The sequence below is a fragment of the Phaenicophaeus curvirostris genome, chromosome 20 (genome assembly GCF_032191515.1).
Source record: "Phaenicophaeus curvirostris isolate KB17595 chromosome 20, BPBGC_Pcur_1.0, whole genome shotgun sequence".
In the NCBI taxonomy this organism is placed as follows: domain Eukaryota; kingdom Metazoa; phylum Chordata; class Aves; order Cuculiformes; family Cuculidae; genus Phaenicophaeus; species Phaenicophaeus curvirostris.
The window spans coordinates 1,380,741-1,389,263 of NC_091411.1; the positions used below are offsets into that span (position 1 = coordinate 1,380,741).

General features: G+C 49.1%; 1 protein-coding gene across 1 annotated transcript in view; it reads right to left on the reverse strand.

The window, feature by feature from the left end:
• EXD3 (exonuclease 3'-5' domain containing 3) overlaps window positions 1–7,557 on the reverse strand; it is a 302,313-nt gene extending 294,756 nt beyond the window's left edge. Inside the window, exons 1-2 of the mRNA XM_069873071.1 lie at window positions 7,542–7,557; window positions 2,066–2,119 (exon numbers count right to left, since the gene is read on the reverse strand). The gene's annotated coding sequence lies outside the window, so the exon portion shown is untranslated. The remainder of the gene's footprint in view (window positions 1–2,065; window positions 2,120–7,541) is intronic.
• Window positions 7,558–8,523: the final 966 nt, after the last annotated feature.

Below are 8,523 nucleotides of genomic sequence, written 5' to 3' on the forward strand. Positions count from 1 at the left end.
ACGCCAGCGGGAACGTGAACGCAGCAGTGGCAGTTGGGAGGCTCAGGACAGCAGTGTGATGAAGCCGAGGTCTGTGCTGTGCGGGCACGGTTCCAGCTCAGGAACAGGCCTTCTGGTTTTGCCAAGCCCGTCAGTGTGGGTACAGTTCAGTGCTAATTGCTTAGAAAAATGTTTCGAGTCACACCGGTTTGGCTGGCTTTTTTTCAAAAGCCAAACAAGGTATGTGTTGGACAAGGTTAAGATTATGTTTGTGTTTACAGACAATCTGACTCTTGCATGTAAAGAATGCTTCTCCTTGGACAAAAACATCAAGAGAAGTCAAAAGAAACGCAAATGGTCTGGCTCTGTAATCTCGCCAGAACAGAAGCTGAGCAATCATCATGGTCTGAAATTTGACTTCCCTGGCTCCTGCTTAGTTCAATATTTACATTACATTTTTAAAAATTATAAAGCACTTGAGGTTTCAAAGCACATTTACAGACATCAATTAATCCTCCTGAGATAGAAATCACTGTCCTCTTTATTCCAGCAGGAAGGTGACAGAAGACACAGCAAGCTACTCGTCAACAGCCTAGAAGGAACTGATGCAAGGGCTGGAACTCAAACCCAAGAGTTTCTGAAGCAGCTTACTGTTTCTAGAGGATTTATTTTCTTTAAGATTACAACAATGCAAAATATAGGTCTCAAGTGGATACACATTTAGGATCAAAGTAGTACATGGTTTAAAAGCCTTGAGAAAAGCAAGTTATTCAAATTAATTAATCCACAGCTGGATACATATAGTGAATTATCGAATCGCTTGTTGCTACGTTCCATAGGGAGTACAAGCATTAAAGCAGCCCACAACACAGCCAATCTTGCCTTGTATCGTAAGACTGCAAAGTACACAGGGTAATGACCCTCGTACTTCATTCTGCTCTGGGCCAACAAATCATATCTGCATCAGGACTTGAGGAGTGCGTGGTGAGCGCTGCCTGACACGTTATTCGAGTGCCCTCTAACGAGGCTGCAGCTGCATTTCACCACATGGAAACCAGAAAACCCTCAGTGAGACTCTCCAGAAATTTCTAATTGAACACCAAGTGTTGTTTCCATTTGGACAAAAGGGGAAAACAGATGATCCCTGCTCACTGCAGACCGCTCCAGCAGTTTATATTTCCCTGTATCATGCAAGCCCCCACTGGGAAACACCTGGGTGGGCAGCAGTGCAGAGAAAGATAGGAAAATCACAGTTCTCCCATTCCAGAAAAAGGAAACCAGATCAGATGGGGTCCCCGGGCAGTTAAAAGAGCACAACTTTTGAAGATAAACTGAGTTCTACACAATTTAGCTTACCTATAATGAACTGCTGGGTAACTTTTCCACATAGGATGTCATCAAATCAGTAATGGAATATCATGAATTTAGTTCACAAATCAAAATAAAGCCCCCATAAATCTATTCCCTAATACACTGCTGTACCATCAAATAGTGATTATTTGAAGGGATTTCTTCATCTAAGAGCAGTCACACAAACTACAGTGATGAAACAGTATTTGCTGCAAACTTGTATGATTGGTGCTGGGTTTACTGTCAAGTTCCCTTTCACCTCCCTACATAAACATCCTAAAAAAAAGGAAGATATATTTGTATTACTTTTATAAACAAATTCCACATAGCAAAACTGATATTGATCCTCAGAACAGAAGTTACTTTTAATAATCTCAATGTCCAATTGTCCAAAGAGGACTATTCCACATCAAAGATCTCCCAGTAAACAGGCAACAATGGCACAGCTTCTCTGTGTGGGATCAGAATAGTCAGAGCAGCCTGCGCACTGGGTGCACTCACCCTCCCAGCTACCAAGGAGCTCCATCATCATCCCCCAGACACCCAAGCCATGAGCATAAGGTGAGAGGAACAAAGGAATGAAAGTTGAAAATTATTCTTTCTAAGTTCAGACAAGACAGAGTAGAAAAGGGCAGGAATTCCTTAAGCGTTACTGCCCCCAATCTGCCAAACACAGAGCTTGTCCCCATGCCGAATGTCTCTGAAAGGATGCGAGTCCAGAACCCCGTGAACTCACCCCTGAAGAAGGAGCCTGCGGTGATGCCTGGGAAGTTCCGCTGCCACCACAGAGCTGCAAGAAAGCAAACAGGCCTGTTAACACGGGAGCTTTCTGTACACCTACCACCACACACCGATAGCTCCGCTGAAGCAATCCTGACTTAGGCAATAAGTTAATAAGTTAACTGCTATCTTGGAAAAACAGAGGTTCGGAGGCACCAGATTGTTTCTGGATCTAGAGCCTTACGTACCCGCCAACTGTTTTACTTCTTGCTGAACAATGCTACTGCCATGGTAAGATCATGTGGCTGAGTCACTGAAGATGAACAAGAACATCCTACCGAGGTTATAGAACATTCAGAGAACCATTGTCCTCATCTAGGCAGGTTATCCACGGAACAAACAGAACATCATCGGGAAACCTCCACTCCCATCCATCTGAATGACCCAGTGGCATCACTGCTCACAACACAAACACCAACGATGCTTTCCACTGCCCGGCCAACACAAATGTGCTTTGCACAGCCTGAAACAGCAGCTGTCCATCCTGCAATGCAAAACTGCATTCCCCTGCACAGAAAGCCAAACCCTTTTCCTCTCAGTTTGTAACAGTGAGGGGTTTTAGTCCCCAAGGAATATCCTCCAAACATTTACAGGCAGTTGAATAATCGAAGCAAAGCCACATGGAGCAGTTTTACCCAGCAAGCATTCCCCAAGCAGTGCAGAGCTCCTCCTGTGCATGCTCACAGTTTCAAACATTCCTCACAGTGCTGCTGTGCCCCAGCCAACGTTTCTGCTGGTGCAACAGCTTATTCCTTGAGGAGGTTCAGGCAGATGGACAGGTAGAAAGCATCCTAAATGTTATGAAACAAAGATTTCCCTTTCAAGACCATGTAACCTGAACATGGCTCATCGAGTTTGTGTGAACACCAGAAATGATCATAAAGCACCTTGTGAGTCAGAGTGGAAATTTCAGCACAAAGCAAAAAATGGGAAAAGTGTAAATGAAATGAGTAGCTGAACCGCATTTGTGTGCACAGCTATAAGGGTAACCCCTCATATTCTGTATTTTCAGTGCAAGATGAGCAACAGCCAAGAGTAACTCACATCTGATCCACAGCATCACAGCATAGAGCGCGGGTAAGAGTCTGTGCTGCTGCGACACAGCAGTCTGAGAAGGAACTGGACTCTCCTGTTCACAAGTGGTTGGATAGACATTGAAGGGTTTTTAGTTGCTTCAGGTATGATCAGATTCAAACACACTTATCCTTTCTTTACCTTCACCCATTTCTTTTAGAAGACACTGCCAAGAGGATTACTCTGTAAGAATCAGTAACACACAATTTTTATTCTTACAGCAGAGATTTCTTTTACAATAGCAATTGCTTCAACCCCCAAACGGATCTATTTCTTCTCAGAGCCAACACAAAGGACCGTGCCCAGAGTCTCATCCCAATCAAGTAGCAAAGTTGAGATAAAAGAAGTTATCGATTACGTAAGCAGGGTTTTCTTGCTGGATTTTTACCTCCTGACCACCAAGCAGTACTGGCCTCAAACCACCCAGGTGGCAGCAGGCACAGCTAGGGAAGCGCTGCTCCTGATCTCAGACTGCTGGGCAAGCTCTCCCCTTCCAGGCCCAAGTTGGTCATGTCGCAACACCAAAACTTCATGAGGATTCACAAACAAAACACAGACTTTTATTCTCTGGGAAAACAGCTTTTCAGGCTTCTCTTCCAATAGAAATGGACCTGGAATTTCTCTTCAGCCTCCCTTATCCCACATACGCATTCCTCACTTTCATCTTCCCTGCAAGAACTTTTCAGCCCTCTCTCACAGACTCCCACCACAGCTCTTCCTGCACTGTGCTGGTGTGTTCCACATTAATTCAACTAAAAGATGAAAATGTGAAACAGCAAGGTGCTCAGCACGCTAATTTGTCCTCTCCCACACTGCTCTGTTCATCTGCACCCATCCCTTCCTCCAGCACCTGCCACCACACAGGAGCTGCCTGGGGAGGCTGCCGTACATCCAGCACCCTCAGAAAGCTACAGAAAACGAAGAACTTTTATTTTCAAGGCACTGGTGTACTACATAAACTTTTGAATTAGATGACTTGGTTCAGAACAACAACACTGGAATGTCTCTGCCAAACCATTTCCTGGCTCACCCAGAGGCAGCCTGTGTTCCCCACCTCTCTCCTCTCAGGCTGCATCACCTCACAGTTATTTACTGCAAGTTTGGATACATTATTTATTCACAGGAGCAATGGCTTTGGCTGTTGAAGCGTGGAAAAGAATAGACCTGCTCCTCTTATCAACCACAGAGGGACACGTCTGCCTCTGCATTTGGACCCAAGCTACCTCACAGAGTGGAACAGCAACCTCACAGCCCCCAGCATGCCTGCAGAGCCCCCCCTCGCCCAGCTCCAAGCTGCCTGTGGAGCACCACAGCTATGCCTGCTCCTCTTTGCTAGAGCTTGCATTAACACTGCTTTGCATCACTGGAAAAAGACTGGAGTTCAGCCCTCCTGCAGGTGCCCTGTGAGCCAACGTTTCCTTGACAGGGTCTCTGTTGGGGCAGTCAAACACGCTGCTTGCGAGAGAGCCAAGGGGATGAGGGGTGTTTGCTGCAACTGGTGCCGGTGAGTGTGACAATTCTTTCCCAGCATTATCACTCTGAAAGGGCTTTCTGATGGATCATTTACATTCCAGAATATGCATTTTGCTGGCTCCACTCCACATGCTAAAATGTGGTCTTTCCTGCTCGACTGCTTGCGCACACAGTGAGAAAAAACACAGAACCAGACGTCGGGTCTATTAGTGATGCTTGTGCCAAAGAGCTGAGAGGCAGCCCTGGGCAGGTTCTGTATAAACCCAGGGAGGCAGCAGGCCCTTGGAGCACAGCACTACGCAAGAGGCAGTTTCACCGTTCACAGAAGCACAGGGAGAGTTCTTGATTTATTTTAATTAAAAAATCATTTCAGAGTGAGCCTCCAGAGCCTCCAGCCGAGGCCATCGCCCCAGACACTTCTGTAACACCTATAAGCTCAAAAGCACCCTCGTCCTGTCGATACACTGAGACAAATGGATCCCAAAATCCATTTACAAGAATGTGATAAAACCAGGACCAACATGAGTCTCAGCAAAAAACCTGCCATTGCTGAGGGTGAGAAACTCATATGGTGCCTTAGCAAACTGCAAAGCCCTTCCTGACCTCCAGTCGGGATCAGACTGCAAATACACAGGGAAGGCAGAGCAAAGGAGGGAGGGGATACCCCGAATTGCTCCCCGGGGCCAAACTCCGGTGATTTAAAGAACAGTGGAGGAAGAAACACCCTACCTGAATCTAACTTCCTCTGTAAGAACGGCGTGTGGAATTCCCCCTTGAAGCAGAGGCTCATTCAAAATCAGAAGCCTACTTAAACCCATCTTAATTTAGAACTCCAGCCCTCTCAGCAACATCAAAAAAAAACAACCCCTGCTGTCTCTGCAGCTGAGCAGAGTGAGAAGTGTGGAGCCCTAGCAGTGACTGCCGATCATTTCACCCATTCTCATCCAAACCACATGGATGTCCCTGCACCAGTCCAGTTGCCTAAGATTCCTGGTTTAAGCCCATCTTCAAAATTGTTATCATTTCAGCTTAACATCTCCAAACAACGGCAAGCCTTTAACCTCTCCCGTCAACTATTCTTATAATCAACCTCCATCACCACTAGGAAATTGTGTCATATTGAAAAGAATTCGTGCAGCTTTGACTTTCATTTACTGGATCTCATTGTGTCATTGTTGGAAAGACTGAGAATAGTCAGCTATCGGATAACCTTCCCATAGGCGTGGACTCCCACAGAGCGGCTGAGTCACTTAACCTTCCTTTTGGATGGGCTGAATAAACAGTGTTCATCAAGTCCATAGCACAGTTTGTTTTGCAGAACCAGGGCATTTCTGTGGCCTCCTCTGAATTCTCCAGTATTTTCAACTCCTACTTGAGAGCCGCAGTACCCAGACACCACGTTTCTGTGGCCTGTTCCAACAGCACTCCAATCAGATTCTCTTTAAAAAGAGAAAACAAAACAACAATCAAGCCCACTCTTCCCACAATGGTGACGTTCAGACAGCATCACTGATGCAACTCAACTCTGCAACTCGCTCTCTGTCACCTCTGTTTGCGGTAAGAAGCTATTACGGTTTCTAGGCTTTACGTGGACTTTTTATTACAGTGAGAACTTTCTCTCACTTGGACCAAGCGAGCCAGGAAGGTCAGACCAGGCCACAGCAGCCACTGACTACTTTTGGACAACATAAGTCAGGATTAGCATTTAATCAAAGACTCAGTAGGCGGAGGGGCTGCCTGGGAACATCCACTTTCATTGAGGTCTTCAGTGATCAAGATGCAGGCTTTGTTCCTAAGCTCACTCTCACGTTCCACCTTGCTGCTGTATCACACTGCCTTTGTTTAGCCACAGCCAGCTCACAGAGCCACATTCCTTGGAGAATTTGAAATACGTGACACCAACCATACTAACAGTTGGGCTTCCTCGGACCTTAGGATCCCCTCCAGGAAGGGGTGCCGGGGCAGAATCCCTTTTTCAAGCACTGTTCAGCCTTTAATCTCTACTCCTTGTGTTTGTGGTATTGAACTCTTTGCAAAGCTTTGCGTGCTCTTTTTATTTCATTCCTGCTGCTGACACCAAGTTAACACACTTGCTGGGTTAGTTTTCCTAAAACACCTTTGTCTTCCCACATGTGTGGACAACGTTCCAATCCCACTGCTTCTTTCCCCATTTCCCACAAGACTCGGGATGGGTGGTGGGAAGCACAGTCTGTGTGTTCAGACCGAAGCTGTGCGACAACACAGCTTCCTCTGGCTTCCACTGGTAACTTAATTAACTCACTCCAATTAGCGGTAAGCCACATAACGGGGTATTGCAGGGCTGCAGGGCACATAATGACTTGTGATTATGAACACGTGGTGGCTCTCCTGTCCTCTGCCACCCCACATCCCGGAGTTCTCACCTGGAGCAGGGAAGCTGAAAGCACTGGCTGCTCCTGCCCGGCCACCGCCACCCCTGGAAGGCGTCTTGGGGGTGGGGGGCGAGTGAAAAGGGATGGGCGAGGGAACGGGAGAGGGGGGCAGGTAAATAGAGTGAGGGGTGAGTGGATGAGGGACGAGTGAATGGGGTGGGGTGCGAGTAAACTGGGGAGGAGGGGCGAGTGCATGGGGGCAAATGAATGGAGGAGGGGGCGAGTGAAGAGGGGAGGGAAGGGCAAGGGAAAGTGGAGGAGGGGCAAGCGAACCGAGGATTAGGGGCAAGTAAAGGCGGGAGGGGGGCGAGTGAGAAAGGGAGGGCAAGAGAATGGGGGGCTGGGGGGGGGCAAGTGAAAAAGGGAGGGTGGCGAACGAACAGGGGAGAGGGGGCGAGTGAAAAAGGGAGGGTGGCGAGCAGATGGGGAAGGGACAGAGCTCCCCGCCCGCCGGAGCCCGCCCCGGCCACTCACCTGGCACCGACCCGGAAGCGGCCACGGGAAGCTCTGCGGTCCGCCGCTCAAAGCATTCCCCGAGCGAAACCGGAACCTCCCGCGCGCAGCCCCGCGCCCCCGCCGGCCCCTTTAGCGGGGGCACCGCGGAGCGCGCCGGCAGGGGACGCTGTCGGCTGAGACAACGCCGGGCCGGCCGTGGGGGGGGAGGTGGGTGTTACCGTAATTACCCGAGCGCGGCGGCACTCGCATAGATACCGTAATCCATAGAATAGAATCATAGAATTGATTGGGTTGGAGGGGACCACAAAGCCCATCCAGTCCCAGCCCCTGCCATGGGCTGGAACACCTCCCACTGGATCAGGGGCTCCAAGCCCCATCCAGCCGTGCCCCCTCATCTGTCCCTGCACTCCCTGATCAAGAGCCCCTCCCCAGCTTTCCTGGAGCCCCTTTCAGCACTGGAAGCTGCTCTAAGTTCTCCCCGCAGCTTTCTCTTCTCCAGGCTGAACAACACCAACTCTCTCAGCCTGTCCTTGTACAGGAGGTGCTCCAGCCATCACATCATCTCTGTGGCCTCTTCTGGACTCGCTCCAACAGCTCTTTGTCCTTCCTGTGCTGAGGACTCCAGAGCTGTATGCAGGGCTCCAGGTGGGGTCTCCCCAGCACGAAGCAGAGGGGCAGAATCCCCCTCCTCGCCCTGCTGGTCCCACTGCTTTGGAAGCAGCCCAGGACATGGTTGGTTTCTGGGCTGGAAGTGCCCATTGCGAGTTCAGGTGGAGCTTCTCATCCACCAGCACCCAAGTTAGGGCTGTTCCCGATCCATTCTCCACCCAGCCCGTGTTTGTGCTTGGCGTTGGCCTAACCCAGGAGCAGGACCTTGCCCTTGGTCTTGTTGAACTCTGTGAGGTTCGCACAGCCCCACATCTCAAGTCTGTCCAGGTCCCTCTGGATGACATCCCTTCCCTCCAGCATGCTGGCCACATCTCACAGCTCGGTGTTGTTG